The 26,292-nt window shown below is 34.3% G+C and overlaps 2 long non-coding RNA genes across 2 annotated transcripts in view; one reads left to right on the forward strand and one right to left on the reverse strand.

Annotated features, from left to right (window-relative positions):
• Positions 1–4,258: 4,258 nt before the first annotated feature.
• Positions 4,259–26,292, forward strand: part of LOC141376888 (uncharacterized) — a 208,200-nt gene continuing 186,166 nt past the window's right edge. Inside the window, exons 1-3 of the long non-coding RNA XR_012388237.1 lie at positions 4,259–4,715; positions 4,930–5,067; positions 6,132–6,228. This is a non-coding gene — a long non-coding RNA (uncharacterized lncRNA). The remainder of the gene's footprint in view (positions 4,716–4,929; positions 5,068–6,131; positions 6,229–26,292) is intronic.
• LOC103911951 (uncharacterized) lies at positions 21,286–22,910 on the reverse strand. Its single transcript, XR_663123.5, has 4 exons — positions 22,714–22,910; positions 22,044–22,197; positions 21,861–21,953; positions 21,286–21,335 (listed from the first exon to the last, which is right to left on the reverse strand). It is a non-coding gene; the product is annotated as an uncharacterized lncRNA (long non-coding RNA).

The raw sequence follows: 26,292 nt of genomic DNA on the forward strand, positions 1-26,292 counted from the left end.
TTTCTAAATTAAGAAAGCGCATAATTATCTTACAAAATCAACAAAAAACGAAGCCTTTCTTAAAAGTGTGTCAGAAAAAAATACAAATACGCATTTGCATTGTTATTTATTATTACCTTTTATCGATTAAAAAAGTGTAACTGGTTTCAACATAATACAATACAATTGATTTATTACTGCATGAATGTAATCCCAGTCTTCAGTCGTGGTTATGCAGGGTTCAGCATGTGTTGTCTAAGTACATTCACACACCATTTAAAGTTACGGCCTCAATGAAAAGCATCAAAAATTACACCGAGAAATGAAAGTTCAATATTTAACATTTACTACTGTTCGGCCCACGTTTTAGACCATAAACCTGATTTCGCAGAATTATGACTTTTAGAGCCCAGTCGTAAAACGCAATACGCCGAAAATATAAATTAGGAAACGAAATGAGAAATTCTTCACAGATGAAAAAACAACAGCGGGATGATCATGATGATGATGATGATGATGATGATGAGTCCTGTCTCTCTGTCCCTCCTTCTCACTCTTCTTTTATCTCTTCAATACTAAAAATAGAACACAAACCTGTTAAATTTCTTTGATAACATAACATGAGCTATAATTTATAATAAATATATTTTATAATAAATATTTTGTTGCATGTTTCATGGAATCTAAAGGCTATTAATTATCTTTAAGCTGCTTTAGCACAATCTTCATTGTTCATTCATTCATTTTTTCTTTCTTTCATTCATTTATTAATCCGGGGTCGTCACAGCGGAATGAACCACCAATTTATCCAGCACGTTTTTACGCAGCAGATGCCCGCAACCCATCTCTGGGAAAACTCTTCATTGTAAAACACACAATATAACGAATTGTATTGGTCTTAAAATAACGTATAAACAACAAAAAGACAGGGAAAACCCCAAAACAATGTAACTTGCATGCTCTGTTTTATTTTGCTCGTCCCGAAGGCTGATAATCAGGTTAATCTGTCTGATTTTAAGCACACGAGGGAGGTAAAATCCAGCGCAGGAGAGTCACCGGTTCGTCCAATATGCAGATTTAGAGAGAATTCCTAAATGTGCCCTCAAGTGTTTAAATATAAATAGTGTTGAGGTTATGCCTGGCCCTTTTTTTTCTTCCACTGCTGCTGTCAAGGGGAAATGGAAAATTATAAGTCCTTAAACTGTTCACGCTTTACCGGTCAAACTTGTCTCTCATCTGGAACTAAAAGGCGTTCTTGTAAAACGAGCTGATCTATTCTTAGCGCATCTCAAATCAGACGTTAGATTAATCGACTCTGTGTTTTATTAGACATTAGATATAGTCACTAGCTAATGATCTCAAGTTTGAAGACGGTGACAGACCAGTTTTCCCACCGCATGCCCTAAAGCAGCTCCACCAGTGTGTGTGCGTGTGTGAGTGGGTGTGTGAGAGAGAGAGATAGAGAGAGTGTCACACAGCTGCGTTGCTCTGAAGCGACAAAAAACAGCTTTTTTGCACCCTGGTGCAATATGGGAACCAGCCCGTCTGTCCAAGTTGGCCCTTGGGCACCATCCTTCATCCCTGTGGCCCGTGGCATCAGGCGTCGCCTCTTCTAGAGCCTGGAGTTATGCTAATACTCTCATCATTTATCCGGACACAAACATTCCACCGTGTGTGAATAATTTGTGCTTAATTTTAACAACTTGGAGATAATGCTTCGGCAGATAAATAAATATATATATATTTATTATTAACAGAGAATATATAAACATGTCATTTTTATTATAAATATTATAAAAATGCTGGGTTCCACACAATTCCTTCATGTTTTCCCAACACAAATCAAGTTCACCTAAATGTTTTTACAAATTCAAGTGGATTGAACATAAAACAGTTAAAGTTAAGAACTGTGTTGTTTCAACTCGTTTTAATTAAGTAGTTTGAACAAGCAGCAAGTGTAATATTGTGTGACTTGAATGCAAATGAATATTGATGGTTCAGCAGTTACACAGATGTAACAAAATATAATAAAATCAATACACGAATAAGTAACAAATAAGACAAATGAATACATGTGAGAATTAAAAAAATGAAGACTCTTTGCATGTGTCTGTTCTCCTTGTCTCTCGTGTAGCTTCTCCTATCTTGTGCAGGCCCATAGCCAGGGGGTTTCGGGGGGTTCGAAAGACCCAGCCCTCAATGACAAAGGTCCAGAATTTGTCCCATACATGAGCTCATTTGTCTTATTTTGACTGCTACGCCATCATAAATAGTGAAATTAAACTACTGAAAAAAGGTTTTAAGACCAAGCAAAATCCTATATTTAAAATAATTTTAATTTTTCAATCGAATCAATTGTATTTATTTTACAAGAGGGGCTAAATTGTGAAGCTATATTATTATTATTATTATTATTATTATTATTATGTTTTATTATTATTATTATGTTTTATTTGTTTATTATTTAAATAGCCAAATTCTGACTGAGGACAGTTGAATGTTCTGGCTAGTTTCTAGGCTATTTAAGGCTACAGTTTTGATTTAAAACTTTAACAGATTCCTATTTTTTTTAAATTACTTATGATTTAATAATTTTTTTTCTTTATTCAAAATCTTTAGGAAATATTTTGGTACATTAAATGTTTCATAAAGATGATGATCTAACAAGGTAATCCAGCTAAAAATGGTGCTTAAAAAGTCACTAAAATACAGTATTTAAATCTCATACATTGTAAATAAGGTGAATAACTGCAAAAAGGTCCACATTTTGAGAAAAAGAACCAGCCCTTATTGGCTGGCTACGGGCCTGTTGTGTGATAGGGAAAAAAAAAAAAAAAAAAAAAAAATATATATATATATATATATATATATATATATATATATATATATATATATATATATATATATATATATATATATATATATATATATATATATTTTTTTTTTTTCTCCATTATGTCTTTGATGCTTGGTTGGACTTTTTTTTAAAGTAATTGTTTTCCCTGGGGAAAAAAAAAAACCCTCTTCCAAAATGTCAGAAGACATTTGAACCATTTAATTTATCATTTTATACACTTACAATAAATTAATTCTCTTTTGTGTCAGATTAATTATTATTACTTTTAGAGAAACGTGACAGACGTTTCTAAGTATTGACTTTTATTGCTCAACACTCTTTGATTTAAAATAGGCCTCTATACAACAGTAATATTTCTAAATGATTTCTATTTAAATGTTTCACTTTATAATTTATTCCTGCAATTCAAAGCTGCATTTTCAGCATCATTACACCAATATTTAGTGCAGCATGATTTACTAGATAATATTACTGAGCATTAGTTTTTACTACAGTAAACTGTGGTGTATTGTAGTGTCATATCCTACTTTGTTGGAGAAAACACTATTACCACAGCATGTTAATTCAAGTCATTTACTATAGTATGATTCAAAAACCCTATAGTATTTACTATAAATTACAATAATGTATTTTACGTTGGAATGCACCTTTGAGGAATACATGTATAAGGTCCTTTAAAAATAATAATAATAAATAAATATATTTTTGACCTCAAACTTAACTAGCCCATTTATTTAAAACAAATGTAGATAGTTTAATTTAATTATATATTTATTTCATTATTCATATTTTATAATTTCACATTGATCTATTGGGATATGCATTTAAATGTAACCTTTAAATAGGTTAAACCTATTTATAGGTAAAACAAAATAAAAACAACGAGAGAGAGAGAGAGAGAGAAAGAAAGAAACTAAAAAAAGAAAAATAATAATTGAGGGCACATGACAAAGATAAAACTTAATATTGCAGAATATTAAATAAAGCACATGTTTTATAAGTTTTAATAGCTTTCTTGTTGTGAGAGTCTGTGCTGGTTTTTAAATAAAGATCTAATTCTCGTTTAAAAAATTAAAAAATAAATAGGCTTACAATGAGTATATTTGCATTTGTGTATATAAAACAACTTTCCAATAAATAAAATGAATTTTATGCAAAGATTTGAATTAAGGAATTGTTTTCCTTTAATATAAAACCCCAAAATAACATGTCTACAGCTTAAAGAAAAACAATTTATCAGTTTTATACGTTTGTCCAAAAATTAAGGAAAAAATTAAGGTGGTGCTTGATTTAGTTTTTTGGGAACCCATTGGATTCTTGAAAGGGCGTTGCTAATTGACTAATGGAAAAATTCAAGGCTGAAACGAAGTCAAGAGCAATTATGGCTCCGCCCTTAAATTCCCTGAGCAGGAAGCGAAGAATGTTATTTCGAGGGGAAGGAAAGGTTGTGATGTTTGATTAAAGTTTATGAGGTCACATGTAACTAATTTTACACAATTGCTAAGTGATTCATCGTTTAAAACAATAACTACTGTATGATAAAAGTACATTTTGATTTCATGGCGACTTAAAAATACCAGAATCACAAGTATACTTCGATTTAGACTTATTACACGCAGGCCTGTTGTGTGAGTCTAACCGGCCCAATATGGCTGCCGGAGGGACGGCTCTCAGGCGCAATCAGTCCATCACGAGTAATTAACTGCCCCCTCCATCGGCGTGATGCGCCGGGCTCATCCATCCTGTGACACGGAGACCACGGAGAAAACGAGCTCTCGTTCATCATTCCTCCCTCACTCCCGACTCACACAAACAAACAAATAAACACATAAACAGCCCATTACGACGAGTCTCAGGCCTGGACGCACGCGCGCACACGGTGAGAAACGCTCGGAATGATGATGTTTTCCTCTCCAAACAAACGTGTCTCTTTTGTGGAGGAGTTCTGGATTTGCTGTGGATCTGTTGAGTGCTGTTTCGGCTCAGTGCGCAGTCTGACAGGCATCTCGGCACAGCTGTATTCTCGGTGTGTGTGTGTGTGTTTATGTGTACACATGCGTTAACACTTGTTTGCTGTTCTCGTCTCCGCTCAGGGTCTCACCTGTGCCAGGTAAACATCTGCCAGGCTCCCGGCAGGCGCTGCTCTGGGTGAGGCGTGGCGTGCTCGGCTTGTGTGGCGCTACTGCAGGTGGGCACCGGCGGGCCACAGGGACTGATAGAGTTATTAACAGGTAAACAGGGCAGGAGTGGCATCAACCCTGCCAGCTTGAAGGAAAAGAAAATAATGATCTAATTAAGGCCCACTCATGTTTACGTCACCAAATAGAAAGCATAGGATTTAATACTCTTTAAAAGAATGGTTATATGGTCTTTAATTGATGTTTAAATTTCAATGAGATTGATATTATTTAGTTCATGGGTAGCTTTAAGTTGCTAAACTCTTAAAAAAAAAAATCTGGCTTTTCATAACCCAATGTTGGGTCAAATATCGACAATTTCATCCACTGGGTTAAAAAGGGTCATTTAATTTTAATTAAAATCAACACAACTTTGGATTTAGGGGCGACACTGGCTCAGGGGTCATTTGGCATTTCTGTGTGGAGTTTGCATGTTCTCCCCTTGTTGGTGTGGGTTTCCTCCAGGTGCTCTGGTTTCCCCCTTAGTTCAAACACATGCGCTATAGGAATTGAATTAGCTAAATTGGCTGTAGTGTGTGTGAATGAGTGTGTATAGCTGTTTTCCAGTACTGGGTTGCAGCTGGAAAGGCCCCCGTTGTATAAATTTATGCTGGATAAGTTGGCGGTTCATTCCTCTGTGGTGACTTCTGATGAATAAAGAGATTAAGCCGAAGGAAAATGAATGAATGAACTTCGGATTTATGAGTGTTTGACCACCACCCCACATCCCCAAAACACTTAAAATAAATGAATAATAAATTATAGAGGGAAAAGTAAAATTAAAGACATTTTCAAAGCATTTGCTTCAAAATAAAAGCTTTCATCCTGGAATAAATAATCTTGGATATGTATGAAAGTTCCTAAAAAATAATAATAAATACAGTAAGTGCACTACATCAAAGGATTTGAATGATTCACATGAAGCTAAAGCTAAATATGACAACTAATAAAACCATTTACTACTACTACTATTGATAAGATTAATAATAAAATATTGCTTCCAATTTAGTGGAACTTGATAGTAAATGTTATTCTATGTGAGCTAGCATGTGTTGTTCATGTTTTAATACATGTGAGCCTGTCAGGCTAAGCTGTTTTGCTAACACTATTGATTGCAGGTGATGTGCTGGACAAAGTCCATCTGACCCCACAGAGCCTTAAATACATCACTGTCCAGCCGGGACCTCCAGAGACGATGCCTGGCTTTGTGTGTCGGTGAGTGTTTATTCATGCCTGTTTGCCTGGAACATTAGTTTTACTTTTTCAAACTTGGACACGTTCGTTTCTAGTGCTTGCATGTTTGAACAGGAATTGGTGTACATGCACTAAAAAGAGTGAAGCTGTTAAAAGTTGTGTTTTTATTATTATTATTATTTTGTTCCTATTCTTATTTTTTTATGCTTCATACATCGCCTCAGTGCATATTTAAACAGGTTTACTCAGATGTCTTGAGGAGGTCATAGTTTTTCTTTTTATATATATATAAATCTAATGCAATAAATAAAATCTCATAACTAGGCCCACACGGAATCTGTGCATGCAGAAATCTGCTGATTTTTAGCCCATCACTAAGTCTATTAATTTACCTGTTTACATTTATATTCATTCACTTTTTATATTAATTTCAGTAATATTATTGACATTAAAATGTTCATACGATTTCTTCACAATACAGTTTGTACACTGCAAACAAATGCTTTTTAGATTTTTTTGTCTTGTTTCTAGTCTGAATATCTAAATATTCCTAAATCAGGAAGCATTTTCTTGACTAAACTTATTCTATTGATTTAAGAAATATTATGCCAAAATTGAGTGAGTTTTTCTTTAAAACAAGCTAAATAATCTGCCAGTGGGGTAAGCAAAATAAACTTATTCCAAGATTATTTTTCTAACCAGACTGGCAGATTATTTAGCTTATTTTGACATTATTTCTTAAATCAATACAATAAGTTTAGCTTGTCTAGAAAATGCTGCTTCATTTAAGAATTCGTAGGCATTTGAACTAGAAACGAGACAAAACTTCTCGGTAAGAAAATATTTGTTTGCAGTGTAAAGTAACATTTTCTGTCTTTTAGTAGGTGTATATAAGATATTTGCTTGTGGATCAAATTAGATTTGCATTGAAAACAATAAATAAGTTAAAAAGCTATTATTTTTATTTCATATATTACATTTTTACTTATGATACTTCCAAAATCATTATAAATCAGCAGATTTTTTAAAACAAAATTTTTTGCATAAATAGCAAAAAATGTCCGCAGATTCTGTCTGTCCCTACTCATACACCTGTAAAACAAATTGTAACTTAACAGTTTATTTCCGTCAGCTGGGGTGCCAGAAATAAAAAGTAAAATAACGACCATTAGATTACAGAAATTTACTTACATTTACATTGCTGGTAAGTTTCTGTAATTTAGCGGCTGTTACTTTATGGTATTTTTCCAGCTGCCGCAAACAAACCGTAAAATTCTGGATTTTTTTTATAGTGTAACCTACACTTTTAAGGCCCGTGCACACGAGATGCTTTTTGCTCGCGTTTTTTTTTTTTTTCAATTCAGCTTTATTTGTATAGCGCTTTTACAATGTAGATTTTGTCAAAGCAGCTTCACATAAATGATCATAGTAATTGGAACAGTGTAGTTCAGTTTTTAGTGTTTAAGTTCAGTTCAGTTCAGTTTAGCTCAGTTCAGTGTGATTTTAATCATTACTGAGAGTTCAAACACTGAAGAGCAAATTCATCGATGCGTAGCTCTACCAATCCTGAACCATGCGAGGCAGTGGCGACAGCGGAGAGGGAAAAAAAACTTCACCTTATAGGAGTGAAGAAAAAACACCTTGAGAGAAGCAGACTCAGTTGGGCACGACCATTTTAATTTCTCCGCTGGCCAAAAGTCTTGTCGACGTTTCGGCCTCCTGACTAAATAAAGGGTGCCGATGTGATCATGCACACCAACGTGCAAAACGGCAGCCGTGAAAGCATCATTTTCTAAGAAATAGGTTTTTTTTTTCTCTCTTTTTTTTTTTTTGTTTTAAAGCGCCACTTTAAAACCTTCTCCTCCAATCAGATTGTTTACGTGCAGGGAGCTGCTGAAGTTACAATAAACAGCACTTTGAGACACTCGAGCGCAAAACTGTCAATGCGAGCGCACATTGAAGAAGATGCCCAGAGGCGATATGAACGTGGAGCTGCTTATTGCACTGCTGAACAATAATCATTTCTTAATCAATAGAGCTGGAGCTGCTACTTGAACGATAAATAACAACAAGCGTGTCAACGTTGTCTTCATTTTCTGTGTTACATCCGGGTGTCAGAAGCTTAAAGTTTTGTGGCGCCATCTAACGTCAAGGTGTGATTTTGCATACTCTTCTTCTCGACGCCAGTGAAAATCGCTTGGGTTTGAATCGGGAAAAACGTCTCAATGCGCTGACGATAAACACAAACAAAAAAAGCGTCCCGGTGTGTACGAGCCTTTAGATTCATGTATACACTGTCTTTACTAAGTATTACTATTAAGTATTATCTAATATTATCTAAGTACTACTACCAGATGAGGATGTCGTGTTCAAATGGGAGATTTGGCAGATTTGGTAACTTCTGTTGAAAAAAATGTGTTTTCCTCTCAGTGAATATTTTTCATGTCATAAACCTTTTTAGTAATACTTCATGCAAAGCATAGGTTACACAACTATTTAAAACTCATCATAAAAACATTAGTAAAATCATGCATGCATACATACATACATAATTAAACAAAATGCATACACTAAACCAAAATTCTTTCAGTAGAGTAGTCGGGAGGAAATGTAAGATTCTGATTTCCCCTTCATCGCTTTTTAACCTCCACATGTTTACTCAGTGGCTCTGTGTCAGTTTACTCATGTCAGGGCTGAAGGGTAAATTAATTACGCAGTTGTTGACTAAAAGAGCATTTACTTGAAATTACATAAAAATGCTAATTAGCCCGGGGTTATGAACTCCTATTTAACCTTGTGAATGCTTGCATGGGTGCGTGCGTGCGTGCATGTGTGTGTGTGTGTACATGGCAGCCGAGGGCTCTGGGTCGCCTGAAATCGTCACCTAATGGCTTATACGGGACACACACTCGCTGCGTCTGCTCCTTTTGTCTTCATTCAGATTGAAATGGACCGCTTGCAGCTCGCGTGTATCCATCTTGCAGAACCCCCAGCTGTTCTGGTGTCTGCGGCCCAGCTTCTGCGGATCGCTTTACAAATTGTCTGTGAATAGAGTGAATAAGCCCCCCCACACCCCACACACACACACCAGCCCATTATCGCTGTGTCCTGACAAATGGTCCGTGTTTCTCTGAGCGGGCACGTGTGTTTGCTGATTTCTTTGGCCGTTCACTTTGTATCAATATCCTAATATTGAAAGAGATGACTGTCTGTGATATTTTCATACGTTCATTCCATGACAGACCACAGAAAGACCTGCTGTAATGGGTTATATTGTGAGTAACCTTGAAATTTTGTGCGATAAACAAACTTTAAATCATTCTGGATATATTTAGATTTGTGTTTCCATGGTAACACAAGAACCAGTGGCAATTGGCAGCAGTGACATCATACTTAATGTCATTTTGGCATTGCATTTTGGAAACTAAACAGGAGTTTGTCTATCGTCTGTCTGTCTGTCTGTCTGGCTGTTTCTCTGTCTGTTTATCTATGGTTCTATCTATCTGACTGGCTGTCTGTCTGTCTATGGGTCTATCTATAGGTCTACTTATCTATCTGTCTGTGTCTATGGGTCTATCTATCTGTCCTTCTATCTATGGGTCTTTCTGTTTGTCTGTCTATCTATCTATCTATGGGTCTGTTTATCTATCTATCTATCTATCTATCTATCTATCTGTCTGTCTGTCTGTCTGTCTGTCTGTCTGTCTGTCTGTCTGTCTGTCTGTCTGTCTGTCTGTCTGTCTGTCTGTCTGTCTATCTATCTATGGGTCTGTCTGTCTGTCTGTCTATCTATGGGTCTGTCTATCTATGGGTCTGTCTATCTATGGGTCTGTCTATCTATGGGTCTGTCTATCTATGGGTCTATCTAATCTATCTATCTATCTATCTATCTATCTATCTATCTATCTATCTATCTATCTATCTATCTATCTATCTATCTATCTATCTATCTATCTATCTATCTATCTATCTATCTATCTATCTATCTATCTATCTATCTATCTATCTATCTATCTATCTATCTATCTATCTATCTATCTATCTATCTATCTATCTATCTATCTGTCCTTCTATCTATGGGTCTTTCTGTTTGTCTGTCTATCTATCTATGGGTCTGTTTATCTATCTATCTATCTATCTATCTATCTATCTATCTATCTATCTATCTATCTATCTATCTATCTATCTATCTGTCTATCTGTCTATCTGTCTGTCTGTCTGTCTGTCTGTCTGTCTGTCTGTCTGTCTGTCTGTCTGTCTGTCTGTCTGTCTGTCTGTCTATCTATCTATGGGTCTGTCTGTCTGTCTGTCTATCTATGGGTCTGTCTATCTATGGGTCTGTCTATCTATGGGTCTGTCTATCTATGGGTCTATCTAATCTATCTATCTATCTATCTATCTATCTATCTATCTATCTATCTATCTATCTATCTATCTATCTATCTATCTATCTATCTATCTATCTATCTATCTATCTATCTATCTATGGGTCTGTCTGTCTGTCTGTCTGTCTGTCTGTCTGTCTGTCTATCAATGGGTCTATCTATGGATCTGTCTATCTATGGGTCTGTCTGTCTATCTATCTATCTATCTATCTATCTATCTATCTATCTATCTATCTATCTATCTATCTATCTATCTATCTATCTATCTATCTATCTATCTATCTATCTATCTATCTATCTATCTATCTATCTATCTATCTATCTATCTATCTATCTATCTATCTATCTATCTATCTATCTATCTATCTATCTATCTATCTATCTATCTATCTATCTATCTATCGTCTGTCTGTCTGTCTATTTATCTATGGGTCTGTCTGTCTGTGGATCTATCTGTCTGTTGGTCGGTCCATCCATACATCCATGGGTCTGTCTGTATCTATGAAGTTTAGGCTGGATACTTATGTTAAATTTGTAATGATCTGATTGGCTAGTTAGTGATTAGTAATAGGGATCAGATGTAGTCAATCGTATCACGTGCTCCTCTCGAAATTAATTTGTGAAACTTCACTTAGGCACATAATTAGATTACTGATGTCAATGTAAACATAGTCAGTGACATCATAGCTAGAGCATTACTTCCATGTTTTGTTTATAAATATGAGCTCTTCAGGATGATTCTCAAATATTCTGACCGTCCTTTTAAATGTCCTCGATGATCATATCAGAATCAGCTCAGGTCATTGATTCTCTATTAGGTGTTATTTTTCACAACATGTCCATTATTTCATGTGTCATCAGCACTCCTGGTTTGTAAGAAGTGCGTTTGACGGAACGGAAAGGAAACAGATTATAGAAAAACTGCAACTGCGAGACAAACAAATTGTCCTGCTTCCCTTTGTGAGAGTTTCAGAGGAAATAATTCAGACGGATGGGAAGATGAACGACCCGTCAGCTGAGGTCACATGCTGATTAGCCTTTTTCTCTGCTATTTCACTCTTCGCAAACCATTATCCCTGACACGCACTCCTGTTCTACCCATCCATAAAAATGAGGGAGGGCAGAAACGGAGAGAAAGGGAGATAAATGCATTTGGGGACCTGCAGTAACATCACTTCTAATCTTGAGAGGGGGATTTTAGGCCTTCAATAATAAAAAAAAAATAAATAAAATACAAAGTATGTCATCAATTGGTTTATTTACATCAATTACATACTGTATGTTTTTCTTAAGTCTCAGCTGATAGCCTTAGTGTCTTCTGACAAAAACCGTTTTTAGAGCATTCTTCTGTTGTTTATATGCAGTTAAGTAACAAATTACAAATTAACAAATTGTAGTTTTCTTAAAAGCAGGGTTCTACAAAAAGGATGGCCCAATATTCTTGCACGTGATCTTAGAATTAAGAAGCAGCACGGCTGACAAAACCAATTGTGCTCACGCTAGCAAAATAAAGTAGATAAATACTGAATGAGAGGATGATGATCACTCGCTCGCATGCACGCACAGGTGATGTGATCTGCACGACTGTTTAAAAAGTGTGTGCGCTCCTGTTTACTTGCACAAAACAACCGTGCCTAGAGGAAACACAACTAGTTAACGCAACTACTTTATTATAATTTATATATATATATATATATATATATATATATATATATATATATATATATTATATATATATATATATATATATTTTATATATATAAAATATATATATATAAAATATATATTATATATATATATATATATATATATATATATATATATATATATATATATATATATATATATATATATATATATATATATATATATAAAATATATATATATATAAAATATATATAAAATATATATATATATAAAATATATATAAAATATATATATATATATATATATATATATATATATATATATATATATATATATATATATATATATATATAAATATACATATATATAAATATATAAATATATATATATAAATATATATATATATATATATATATATATATATATATATATATATATATATATATATATATATATATATATATATATATATATATATATATATAYATATATATATATATATATATATATATATATATATATATATATATATATATATATATAYAYATATATATATATATATATATATATATATATATATATATATATATATACATATATATATATATATATATATATATATATACATATATATACATATATATATATATATATATATATATATATATATATATATATACATATATATATACATATATATATATATATATATATATATATATAAATATATAAATATATATATATATATATATATATATATATATATATATATATATATATATATATATATATACATATATATAAATATATATATATATATATATATATATATATATATATATATACATATATATAAATATATATATATATATATATATATATATATATATATATATATACATATATATAAATATATATATATATATATATATATATATATATATATATATATATATATATATATATATATAWATATATATATATATATATATATATATATATATATATATATATATATACATATATATAAATATATATATATACATATATATAAATATATATATATATATATAGCAGAAGCGGTGGCTGCTTTCGCTTGAACCATTAGTTGTAGGAATGTCTCGATCAGTATTGTTTGCCCTTTAGTTAGTCATTTGATTTTGAGTATTTACTGATACCAAAACCCGATCCAATACTACTATAATACATAAAGGATTAAATAAGAGTAAAGAAACAGATTCAGGATGTTCCTTTTTTTTACTTTCAATTCACCTTATTTTAACTTTCAATATCTCTGTGAACAAACAGAGCTCTTCTGTGAGGTAGCTCGAACAATCAAGTAATAAGTCAAATCTTTCCTCACTTTTGGTCTTTAGTACAGCAGTAAGTATATAAAAAGTAATATAAAAACAAATAGCCCCTCAACTCAAATAATCCGGCAGGCAATCCCAAGTTTACATATCTCACAGTTTGCTATGACAATGTTGTCGTCATCAACTTTATAATACCTCCAGACCCCAGACATACTCGCGCTTTTTATTTTTAAGGTGCTTTCTTATTCTACTCTGCCGGCCTTTAACCAATAGCATCTCTGCAACAAAGTGATGTCATGCCGCACATGTTGCTTTTTCTGTGTGAAGTCAAGAAAGAGGTCTAACTCTGTGCCAACACATTACTATTTATGTTTTTATAAAATAATGAGAATATAAGTATATATATTTGAAACCGTGTGATCCAACCCTTTCATTATCACACAAGGTATGTTTTTCACCTGCTTTCTTTTGTTTACAGTTATTTTTGTTATAATGGTTGAGTTTTGGTGACTTTTTTACAATCCCATTGCTTTATTATGAGATTAACTCCCCATTCTTGTGTAGTTAACTGGTAATCTGGGACATTTAGGCAGGGCAGATTACTGTGCATATTTTTAAATGTCAGATTTTTTTTACAAGAAAGGTTTTGTTGAATAAAAAGCGCATGTATACAGCTATATTTTGCTTGTTTTGACACTGTAATAAAATTTGTGGCTAAGAAATAATTATTTATGTTTGGTGTGGTCAGAGATAAATTTGGAAAATCCTTAATTTTGAGCCCTGAAAATTCATGTGAAATTAAAACCAATTGCAATGCAACACCATTAAAACAACCCATTTACTTATGCACATTGAGCAAGCTCATACACAATGTGGAGGCATGAGGACATAACACAAAATTTAAATCAAGTCATGTTAGCATGCCAAAGTAAACTTTTATGCATATAAAATAAACTTTTCCCAACAACAACACTGTGGCTAGTAAAAATGGTTAATGGCTACTAATCCTCGAAATCTACTAGCCAGTGACTGGTGATCAAAAAATGTAATGTCAAGTCCTAGTTCAGACTTTGATTGAAGAAAACCAAAACAAACTATTTTTTCAGTGGATTAACCTGTGCGAATCAATTAATCAGTGAGCTAGCAAAATAAACAATGTAAATTGTCATTTCAAGCGGACTTTATAGTCTGCATGAACCAGAAATTGCTGCCGACTTTTATTTCAGTGTGATCAAGCATTTCCAACTGAAACTGAATAGTGAGCAGGAGACTCAAGGGATTTATATGTTAGTCCTTTCTCTTATTTTCCATTCATAAAAAAAAATTAGCTGGTGGCACAGCATATTCTGACCAATCCTTAAAACTGCCAGAGGAGAAGATTTTGATTAAAAATGGCTAAAACAAATATCAATTGCTCATCTTAAGGCTAACAATGTGTGCTAGTAAAGTAGTCAGTTTTGATTTCATACAGACTTTACAGGGGACCTATTATGCAGAAAACACTTTCATGAGGGGTTGAAACACAGCTGTGTGTCAGCAGTCTGTGACTAGCAAGCTTGTAATAGTCAAAATGTATGAATTGTATTTTTAATAATCAGACTTGATCAAAACTGCAGTCTGCAGAAACACTTTGATTGACATTCTCCCTTTGTACATGTCATCAGAGGGGAAAGCCCCGCCCACTAATGACCATCTCTCCCACATTAGCATAAGACATTAGTCTTATTTGAATCTGCCACTATGCTGACACACAGGCATTTGTAGCTCCGCCCTATTTTGAAAAGAGCACAATCTCATTTGAATTTGAAGCGGCAGTCACCAAAACGCCACAATTAGGATCAAAAGCTAAAATGGTCAGTTTCAGAGAGTTATAAAACATTATTTGTGGGGTACTTTGAGCTGAAATTCCACAATCTTAGAGACTTGTTTTGCATCTAGTAAAATGGGGCATAATAGGTACCCTTTAATGCCTGCATCTTTCGTGATGTTGCAGAAATGATGCAACTTAGTCTTAATGATTTGTCATCAATCATTTTCTTTTCTGCTTAGTCCCTTTATCAATCCATGTTTGCCACAGTGGAATGAACCGCCAACTTATCCACCACATGTTTTACGCAGCCGATGCCCTTCCAGCTGCAACCCATCCCTGGGAAACACCCATACATTCCCATTCACTTCCATTCCTTACCCAATTCACCTGTACCGCGTGTCTTTGGGCTTGTGGAGGCAACCCACGCCAACACGAGGACAACATGCAAACTCCACACAGAAATGCCAACTGCCCAGCCGAGGCGTTGCCCTTAACGATGTGTATACATAATAAATACAAGCAAAACAACACTCATTTATAGTAAACATCAATAATAATGTTCACATAAGTTTAGACTTAATATAGGGAACAGTAAGAGTAAACCTCGACACGGCAGTCTGTCATTTTGTTTTCTGACTCACATGAGTATAATTTCTGAATGGCGTTCAGTAATGGGAGCTGGAGAAAATGACTCGGGCTCATTATGATCTCTGTTTCTCTCCACGTTTGCTTTGATGAATGTCTGATTCTGGCAGAACTGATCGCCCGCTGTGTTCTGCGACCTACCTGTGCTTTTTCTGCACACCAACACAAGCTAAAGAATCAATGAAAAACTAGTCTTTATTTTCAGTCAGGAGATTGTGGTTGCTATTCCAGCATAAGTGTGTTATGCAGCGGATCCCTTCCAGCTGCAACCCAGTACTGGGAAACACTCATACACTCTCACATTCACATATATACTCATACACTACGGTCTGTGTAGTTATTCGATTGCCTTATAGCGCATGTGTTTAGACTGTAGGGAAACTGGAGCACCCAGTGGAAACCCACTCCAACACCGGGAGAACATGCAAACTCCACAACTGACTCAGTCAGGACTTGAACCAGCAAACTTCTTCCTCTTATATTTTTCTCTTTCATAAATGCATATCAGACACATTTAATAAATATCAACCAAAAGACATTGGTTTGCACGGTGGTGCTGTGGGTAGCACGTTCATCTCACAGCAAGAAAGTCGCTGGTTCAAGCTTCAGCTGGGTCAGTTGGCGTTTCTTTGTGGTGTTTGCATGTTCTCCCTGTGTTGGCATGGGTTTCCTCTGGGTGCTCCAGTTTCCCCCACAAGTCCACATGTGGTAGGTGAATTGGGTAGGCTAAATTGTCCATATAGTGTATGTGTGTATGGATGTTTCCCACTGATGGGTTGCAGTTGGAAGGGCATCCACTGCGTAAAACATATGCTGGATAAGTTGGCGGTTCATTCCGCTGTGGCGACCCCAGATTAATAAAGGGACTAAGCCGAAAAGAAAATGAATGAATAAGACATTATAGTGAGTTTGTCCTCTGAAAGCTTTACCAACATGCAGACTGTAGCTTGTCAGTTCAACTCTATATAAAGATGAATTACATGATGTGCATTGCCACTTAATTACAAATTAAAATTTTCTGAACACGGTCATTTTCTAGCCAGCGAATCAAGTGCAAGGAGCTAATTAGGAGCATTTCATTGGAAAAAAAATAGCTTCTCGTTTTCAAGGATAATGAAAGTGAAACGCTCTGGATTAATGGCGCTATTTATCTTTTTTAAATTTCTATCTTTCTCTGCTGATGCCTGACACCCCTAAGGAAAATATGCATAAACCCAAATTGAAGTTGGAGCTTAATGGCATATTAAAAATATTCAGGAGTGCACATCACTTCTGCTTTGCGCCGGCTGTAAATTCACATTCTTGTCGCTTCTTGATGAAAGTTTGCATGCGGTTGATCATGAAGTTACAGACTGCATCCGTAAAGTCTGCACAGCGCTTCACTTTTTCCACATGTTTTTATGTTGCAGCCTTATTCCAAAATGGATTAAATTCAATGATTTCCTCAACATTCTACACACAATCCCCCATAATGACAATGTGAAAATAAGAGTTTTTGAAATTGTTGCAAATTTATTAAAAATAAAAGGCTGATAAATCACATGTACATCAGTATTCACAGCCTTTGCTCAATACTTTGTTGGTGCACCTTTGGCAGCGATTACAGCCTCAAATCTTTTAGAATATGATGCCACAAGCTTGGCACACCTGTCTTTGGGAATTGTTGCCCCTTCCTCTGTGCAGCACCTCTCAAGCTGTATCAGGTTGGATGGGAAGCGACGGTGTTCAGCCATTTTCAGATCTCTCCAGAGATGTTCAATAGGATTTAGGTCTGGGCTCTGGCTGGGCAACTCAAGGACATTCATCGAGTTGTAGTGAAGACACTCCATTGATATTTTGGCGGTCAGCCTTGGGTCATTGTCCTGCTGGAATGTGAACCGTCGCCCCAGTCTGAGATCAAGAGCACTCTGAAGCAGGTTTTTATTCAGGCTGTCTCTGTTCATTGCTGTGAATACTTCTGTACATTTGATTTTTCAGCTTATTATTTTTAATAAATTTGCAGCAATTTCAAAAATTCTTTTTTTCACCTTATCATTATGGGGTATTGTGTGTAGAATGTTGAGGAAATCAATGAATTTAATATATTTTGTAATAAGGCTGCAACATAAACAAATGTGGAAAAAGTGAAGCGCTATGAATTCTTTCCAAATGCACTGTAGCATACCAGTCAACCCTCCCGTTTTTCCCGGGATTCTCCCATATTTTACAGTTCTATCCCGCTATAATCCCGTAAAGATATTTTCCCATATTTCTCCCGTATTTTCAATCTTTCTCTGAAGGGTGGCAAATAAACATTTAAGAGTCGAGCCTCCCTATATGCAACCCATACCACCAAACCACAAGGGGCCGCCCCTTTCTCTTAAATGCGAGTCTGTTCTGTGCTTTGCTTTGCTTAGGCACGAAAACACTTTGAAGTAAACAAAACAGCACGATTTCCTTCCTTTTCATTACAAGTGTCGTCTCCCCTTCATATACAATCCTCAAAACAGTCACAGCGCTGCATTACTTTCAGTTGACGCGCTCCAAAATGATAAGAAGACGCTGTTTCCCAAACGGATTCTGTACTCGTGATTTGAAGCGGAGCAAAAGTCTGAGTTTTGGGTGCGTGTTTAAACACATATACACATAATTAATAATATTAATATCTAAAGATGTCGATCTTGGTGTTTTTTTTTTTTTTCAAACACAAGTAATTTCGTTCTAAATGAACATAAACCGTTAGGAAAGCAGTCGAATGCTTATTATAATGTTAGATGTGTGCATTTTTAAAGTGACACCTGTTATTTAATGTAATCAAAAAATAAATAAAAATAAAAAATCTAAATAAATCGTTCATTCATTGCTCTTTAATCAGAATGTGTACGTTATACAGTGAAGAAACGGCTAATGAGATTTGATTCTATTTCATTATAATAGCTATTGATTTTAATAAGCTGAACTGTTTGCTAATTTATTTGCTGCTAATGTGTACTATTTATTTTTTCTTTTGTAAATAACAATAATAAAACATATTACTGACCATTTAACTGTTTATTTACAACGAAACAGTTCCAAATTAGCATATTTTATAATTTTATAATTTGGGCATTTTTTAAAGGGGGTCGGGGGAATCCCTTATTATGGTGGGCATATCCCTTATTTTTAGATCCCAATGTTGACAGGTATGCACTGTAGACTGTGTACACAAAAAAGTGATTATTTACCTAAGTCTTAAAAGCAACAAGATGACTTAAAGTGAGTAAATGTTAAGTTGATTTAACTTATTTTTTATAATTAGGCACAGAGTTAATTTGCTTATTTTAAGGTATGGGTGTACTCTAAGTTAACTAATCGTTTTAAAAGCAACAGGTTTACTATTTTTTTTTTGAGATGCTGTATGTAAGTTTTTGACTTCTAAAGCATAAAAACTTATAAAAATGCAACTAATTGAAAATGCATGAATCACAAAAAACAGAAAAGCTTCAGAAATTATTTTAATGTTCTGCTTGATATTGTCTGCTGAGAAGTGGAAAGGCTTTAGATGGAACTCTTCTGAAGGTCGCATAGGTAAACGTGTCCCTCTGAAACTTATAGCGAGCTGTTTTTTTACGAAGCTCCTCTTGTGCTTACGATGAGCTTGCAGTAAATTTGCAGCCGTTATTTAGCACCGGCGATGAAACAGTGTTTTATTTGGCCTGCAAGGACACACTGGCACGCATCAGTTTACAAGCAGCATCGTATTAAATATGACATGATTATCTCACAGCATTTTGAAAACAACAGGAAGATAAAAATGTTTATTGTTTGATACACAAAGTGCTTACACTCAAAAAAATGATTTGTTGGACTTACATAAAAAAAGAGTGTCAAGTGGTTCCACGTAACTGTGTTGAGTAGTTTCTACAAGTAACAATATAGTTAAATGAACTAAAGAAATCCAGGTAAAGTTTACAAAATATTTCTTAGTACATTCAACCCATTTAGATGTGTCAATATTGCATTTTATTTTTATGTATATTTTACTTAGTAATGTTATGTTAGAATTATGAACTTTTAGTATGTAAGGTGAACACTTTATTTTTATATATATATATATTTCACTTCTAATGTATGTGCTCTACAAGTGTAAAACTTAAATAATCAAACATAGTTTTAGAAACAAAATTAATTTATTTTCTTTGCAATGTTTTGCAACATACAACTGCTAAAAACCCATAAAACAATTTCAATATCCTTTGAAACAAACACACTAAAACATCAGATGCTTTCAGTTAACATTTACAGGGTCTTTTAAAGTGCAACTGGCTTTAAGAATCTGAAATAATCTTACTTTGAAAAATGTTGTACATGGAATGTTAAAATACTGCTAAAATTCATTTCTGATCTTTACAATCAATAGTGAGAGTAACATTAAAACTGGCCTCTATTTTTGTAAACATTCTCAAACAGTTCAAATAAAAGTACAAAAGGAAAGAAAAAAATGCAAAAGCAACATTTGGTCAATAGTGAACATTCTTACAATGTGCTACTTCAAATATTGGAAGAAAAATGTATAAGAGCAAATTTACTATTTTACTTATTTTTTTCCAGTGTCACAAAATGCTACAATGCTCAATTTCTGATATTTCATAAGGTTTAATATATTGTTAAAGTATACAACTGACCTTTATTTATGAAAACCACCACAAAACAACAGCTTGTTTAAAAAAATAAACATAAAAAAATTTATAAAAGAAGTTTTACTATTGACCAAAATGTTCTTTCAATATGTGCAACTGCAAGTAATAAATTTTACTTTGAAAAAGAAAAGGAAAGTTTAAGACAAGCAGCATAAGAATTTAAAAAAAGCAAAGAAAAGAATAAAACTGAAAATCTGAATCTTTGTAAATAATCAAACAATTATAACCATTTAAAGTTGTAGAACTCCATTTAAAACTTTGGTGCCATCGACAAAGATAACTTTAAAATTGGCCCTTAATTTTAAAAGTGTCTCAAAAAAGCTTCTTCCTCTATTTCTTTCATTCGTCCAGAATGATGTACTGATTCAGCCAACAAGTTTGTTTTTGAGAACTTGTATTTTGTGTGACAGTTTATGTGCAAGTCCCAGCAACACTTTCTGAAAAACTCAAAAGTGTATTTCAGGTCTGAAGGATAACTGAGATTCACGCTGTATTTGACTCTCAAAGAAAGAGAACAAGCCTTGGTGACATCGCCGAGGTTCTGAAGCACTTTTACTCCCTCAAAAATTAGTCCAGCAACTGATGGTGGGTCACAGACTTCTACACCTTCAGGCTTAAAGATGTAGATTTAAATGACAGTATTGGCCATGTCTCTCTCAAAGTCTGTCGCCTACAAAACACAAAAACAGTATCACTGTTCAGTCAGTTTAATTACATCAAAAATACAGATTGTAAATTTAAAGAATTTTGTATCAACTGTCCATTCCTTAATCTTTCACATCACGCACCTGCAGTGACTTACAAAACTACTTTACTGTGTTTGTTAGGGTGGTCAAAAGTACAGGCTTCTGTACTGAATTTTAAAAAATGTGAAGAAACCATCATTCTTTCAAAGAAATTAAATTGGCCAGTGTTATTGTGCTCAACAGATGTGACTGTGATTGGCAACACTGATAATTGCCACCTTAATCTGCCTAGACAAATCTGCTTGAGAATCTGCTCGACTGTGCTCAAAATTTCCCCAGAAAAATGCTAGCATCATAACAATCTTTTATTTCAGTGCAGACTGGTGCTGAAGTCTGTTCTTTTGACAACCCCAAGGTAAATATACTTTGTGTATTGATATTCCTTGACTATATTATGTGAATTTATGTGATGGCATTTTAAATATTAACTGACTAAGAACTATACTTACTGTATACTCCTTCATGAGGTTTTAATAGTCTTCATTAAGATACACAGAAAGTGCTCTGAGAATGCAAGCTCTCCAAGTTGAGATGGCATCATTCTGTAGAAGAAACATTAGGTATATACAATGAAAAAAACACCATACTAAAGTGGAAATTATTTACAAGCATCATAAATACAGATAACAAACCTTGTCGATGGTAGCCATGAGTTTTCAAATTTTCCATTTTGCAATTTCTTCTTTTGTACGGTAAATGCTGTCCAGCTTGCTGGTGTAACCATCCAGTTTTGAAAAATGTTTGAATTAGTGGGACAGTAGTGATTCGACTGAATTCAGCAGCAATCTGTAAATTTAAGACACAGGATTATAGTAAGAATAGCTTTCATACAAAGTACTGTCTCATTGTTTTCAGGTTCTTATAGATATGACTAAAATACTCCCATTCTGAGTCTATATGGCTGCAAGAACACACATGGCAATTGAATGTGGTTACACTTGCAGGTAACCCCGTGTTCTCCTTTGCATGGCTACAATTAAGATGGCTGTGTAGTGTACTCCACGTTTTAAATCTACAGCGACAGTCAGAATAAGTGCATGAAAAACGAATACCGCGACCACAATGTCTGTGCACTAATCTATAGTGTTTCAACAACTGTGATCTAGTTGTGATGGTTATTTTGCAGTCTTTGCACTGCCACATGCTTTCCTTGAGAAACACGAGTCAGTATAACAGGCTAAAAATGCTAAAATTCAAAAGACTCCATAATACACTGATATAATAAATTAACATAATTCTGTGAACACTCACATCACTTTTCCTGGTGATATTTAATACTAAAGATTAATGAAATACTCATACCTGACAAAGCCACCATCTTCTCCTCCTCATGTGCTTCACATGTTCCTCTCTCTGACTGTTCCGTTGCTCCGCCTCCAGGTAGGTAGCTACGGTATCAGCAAATATCCAATCTTAAGAGGTTTTTGCGTTTTACTCAACAATGTTAAGTTGGCCTGTCAAACCCTTATTAAGTAAAGCCTACAGTACTACATTTTTGTAGAAATAACATGGTAAACTTATGTTAATTTAATTACTATTATGTTTTATGTAATGTGAACAAGGATGGGTTTAGTAAAACTAACAATAGGGAAAGTTCATTTTTTTGAGTGTAGGAGATCATACACCTGTGCTGCGCTGGATTTGGGGACAGTTTTTAAATGTTCTTACTTCGATGTTTTGTTTCTAGTTCAAATATCCAACAATTTGTAAATCAGTAGCATTTTCTAGACAAGCAAAACACATGGTCTTGTTTTAAGAAATAATATGTGACTGACGTATTTTGATGAAAAACAAAAGTGAGTTTTTCCTTAAAGCAAGCTAAATAATCTGCCTATGGAGTAATCAAAATTATCTGGCTAGGGCAGGGGGGATTCCGGAAGTTTTCCAGGAGACAAAACAATACGGGAGAAGGGTGGGAGATGGGTATGAAATACAGGAGACTCCCGGGAAAAATGGGAGTGCTGACGGGTATACTTTGGACGGTGGGAGGAGTAGGGGTGGAAGGGGGATTTTTCAAGACGAACATGACTGCGGTGAAAAATACTCTGGTTATTTATAGTAAATTAGTATTCATCTGATTGGCACAAATATGTGAAGCTGTTGCTGGACCAGCTGTGGTCAATCATGATTCCGAGAGTTTTCTGCTAGACAGAATACGGGAGAAGGGTGGGAGATGGTTCTGAAATACGGGAGACTCCCGAAATCTTGATTGACCAGCTGTGTCACCGGAACTCCAGGAACAACACCGGCCCTCCAGGAACACGTTTGGTGACCCCTGTCACAAATGTGGGACTCGAACCAGCAACCTTCTTGCTGTGAGGTGACAATGCTAACCACTGAGCCACGGTGTTGACCTCTCAATTTAGTTATGTTCAACTTAATTTGTTTGTTTAAATTCAGCCAATATAAATTGTTTGGAACCACTTACCTTAAAAAAATTGAGTAAATCCAGTTAATCTATTTTTTTTCAGTGCTAAACAGAACTAAAAATATTTGTATTGAAAATATGGAACTAATAAATGTATTTATTTAGATACAGGCAATATATTTAGGGACAATTATAAGCCGTCTCTGCGTTTAGTTTAGCGTATAGTCTCACCGCTGTATCTTCATCCCAACACACACTTTGCAGAAACAGCCAGTGTCAGTCTTCTGCTGACAGGAGTATTACTTACAGGCCGGATAGTGTTATACGCTGCCCTGCCATCAGCTTCAAAATTAATAACATTTTGTTCACCCATTTCAAAAACGGATGGAGTGCAAATTTATCATTTCCCAGCCCCGGCACCTTATTCCCCCAAGGTTTGTCCGCTCGGTCTCTACTTACAAATTCTGCATGCCGAAAACCTTCAAGTAGAACATATTGAAGTGCGGAGCCTGTTTATGCGTCTGCCGGACCCCCAGCGGGCAGGTCCTGAACGGAGACGAGCCATCCTTTAAAACTGCAGAGGTGATACCGCTGGATGATAATGTAGCAAATAAATCAGACAATATGGCTTGAATATTTCATTTGGCATCCGTATCCCTCATGGGCAGAAATGATGGGGGAATGTAAAAGCAGCGATTGTGTTTTTGAGGATGCTTTGAGAAGGTTTGATGGCTCTGCTGAATCTCATCCATCTCTCAGGAAGCACAAATGCACATCTTTTAATGCGTGTGTTCAGCACTGACTGAGGCCACTTTTACAGATTCTGTCTGTCATTTCATTTATTAACCGCCACATTTATGTGCATGCTGAAAATAATAGTTGAATTTAATGAAGGGCTCAGACTTTGCAATAAGGTTTCGTGTGATGTTAGTTAATGTATCTAGCATGAACTAATAATTAACAATGCTGTTTATCATAGATCAACATTTACTAATGCATGTTAAAATACTGTAATGTATTGTTTATTGTCTGTTTATATTAATTAAAACATTAACTTGTGGAAGAGGCTTTTAACTTTTATGAAAGCTTTTTTTTTTATTGTAGAAAAATCACTTGAAGTTTAGCATGAACATATACTTTTTTTTTTTTTTTTTTACATTTTAACCCTTACCCCTCCCTCCCCCAAAGCATCCAGATTCAGTTTAACAGGGAGATGTATTGTTGTACATGGGCTAAGGCAAAGAAAACTATACACTGTATTCCACATACAAACTATTTTGTCCTTATTGTCATTGATGCATATTTTAGATGTTTAGTTTTGTCCTGAAACTATTAAAGAAACCAAAACAATAGAAATTCAAAGATTAACTGACCTGTACAATATAAGGGTTGTCAAAGTACATCTTGCAACCTCAGAATTTCACAAATTGTACCACAATTTACAACTTTCTTAGTAATAATATGTGAAATTTGCTTTCAATTTAAGAGCGAACATTGTTTAGAATTTTATTTTATTATACATTTCTGATTGCTGATTAATATTTTGTGGCATCTTCCAACCTCAAAATTTCACAAATTGTAACACAATTTCATGGCACTTTTTTTTAGTAATAATGTGTGAAATTTTGTGGCATATCCAAACCAATTCTATTAATATTAAGCAAATTAATTATTATAAAAAAATTCACTATTAATAAATTATCATTAATTAAAAATGAGACTTTTCATTGTTTTAAAAGATGTTTTAATTAAGTGCTGATCTTGCCATAAAATAAATCTTGCATTGTCATATTAATATAGTTTTTGAAGCAGGATAAATGAACATGCAATTAACAGAGGGATAAATTAACTTGATTTGTATCTCTATTATTTTTTAATATTAGGTTTATATGTTTATATTATACATACATACACACAGTTGAAGAATTAATAGCCCCCTTCAAATTGTTTTCTTCTTTTTTTAATATTTTCCAAATGTTTAACAGAGTTGCAACCTAGCACTGGGAAACATCCATACACTCATTGAAACACATATGGTACATTTTGTTTATTCAGTTCACCTATGGCACATGTGTTTGGACTGTGGGGCAAACCGGAGCACCCTGAGAAAACCCACGCCAACACGAGGAGAACATGCAAACTCCACACAGAAATGCCAACTTGTGCAGCCGAGGCTCGAACCAATAACCTTCTTACTGTGAGGTGACAGTGCTACCCATTGAGCCCCCCTTAATTTTAGTTACTAATTAATATTTTAGTTAATATTGTTTTACAAATTGAAGTAGATTGAACATAAAATAAATTAAGCTCTTTTTAAATTAGTAAGAACAAGCATCAAAAGTCATTTATTGAGTAAAAAAAGCCTTTTTTCAGAGGACAATAGTAAAATCTATAAACAACCCATGTAAACCCTTTTTTTCCTGTCACTCATGACATCATTCGCAGTCTTGTGTTCATCTCTGATTCATCTTCTCATCTGCACTTCTGCACTCTCAGAAATAAAGGTACGAGAG

This window comes from Danio rerio, chromosome 12, assembly GCF_049306965.1.
Source record: "Danio rerio strain Tuebingen ecotype United States chromosome 12, GRCz12tu, whole genome shotgun sequence".
NCBI classification, from domain to species: Eukaryota; Metazoa; Chordata; class Actinopteri; order Cypriniformes; family Danionidae; genus Danio; species Danio rerio.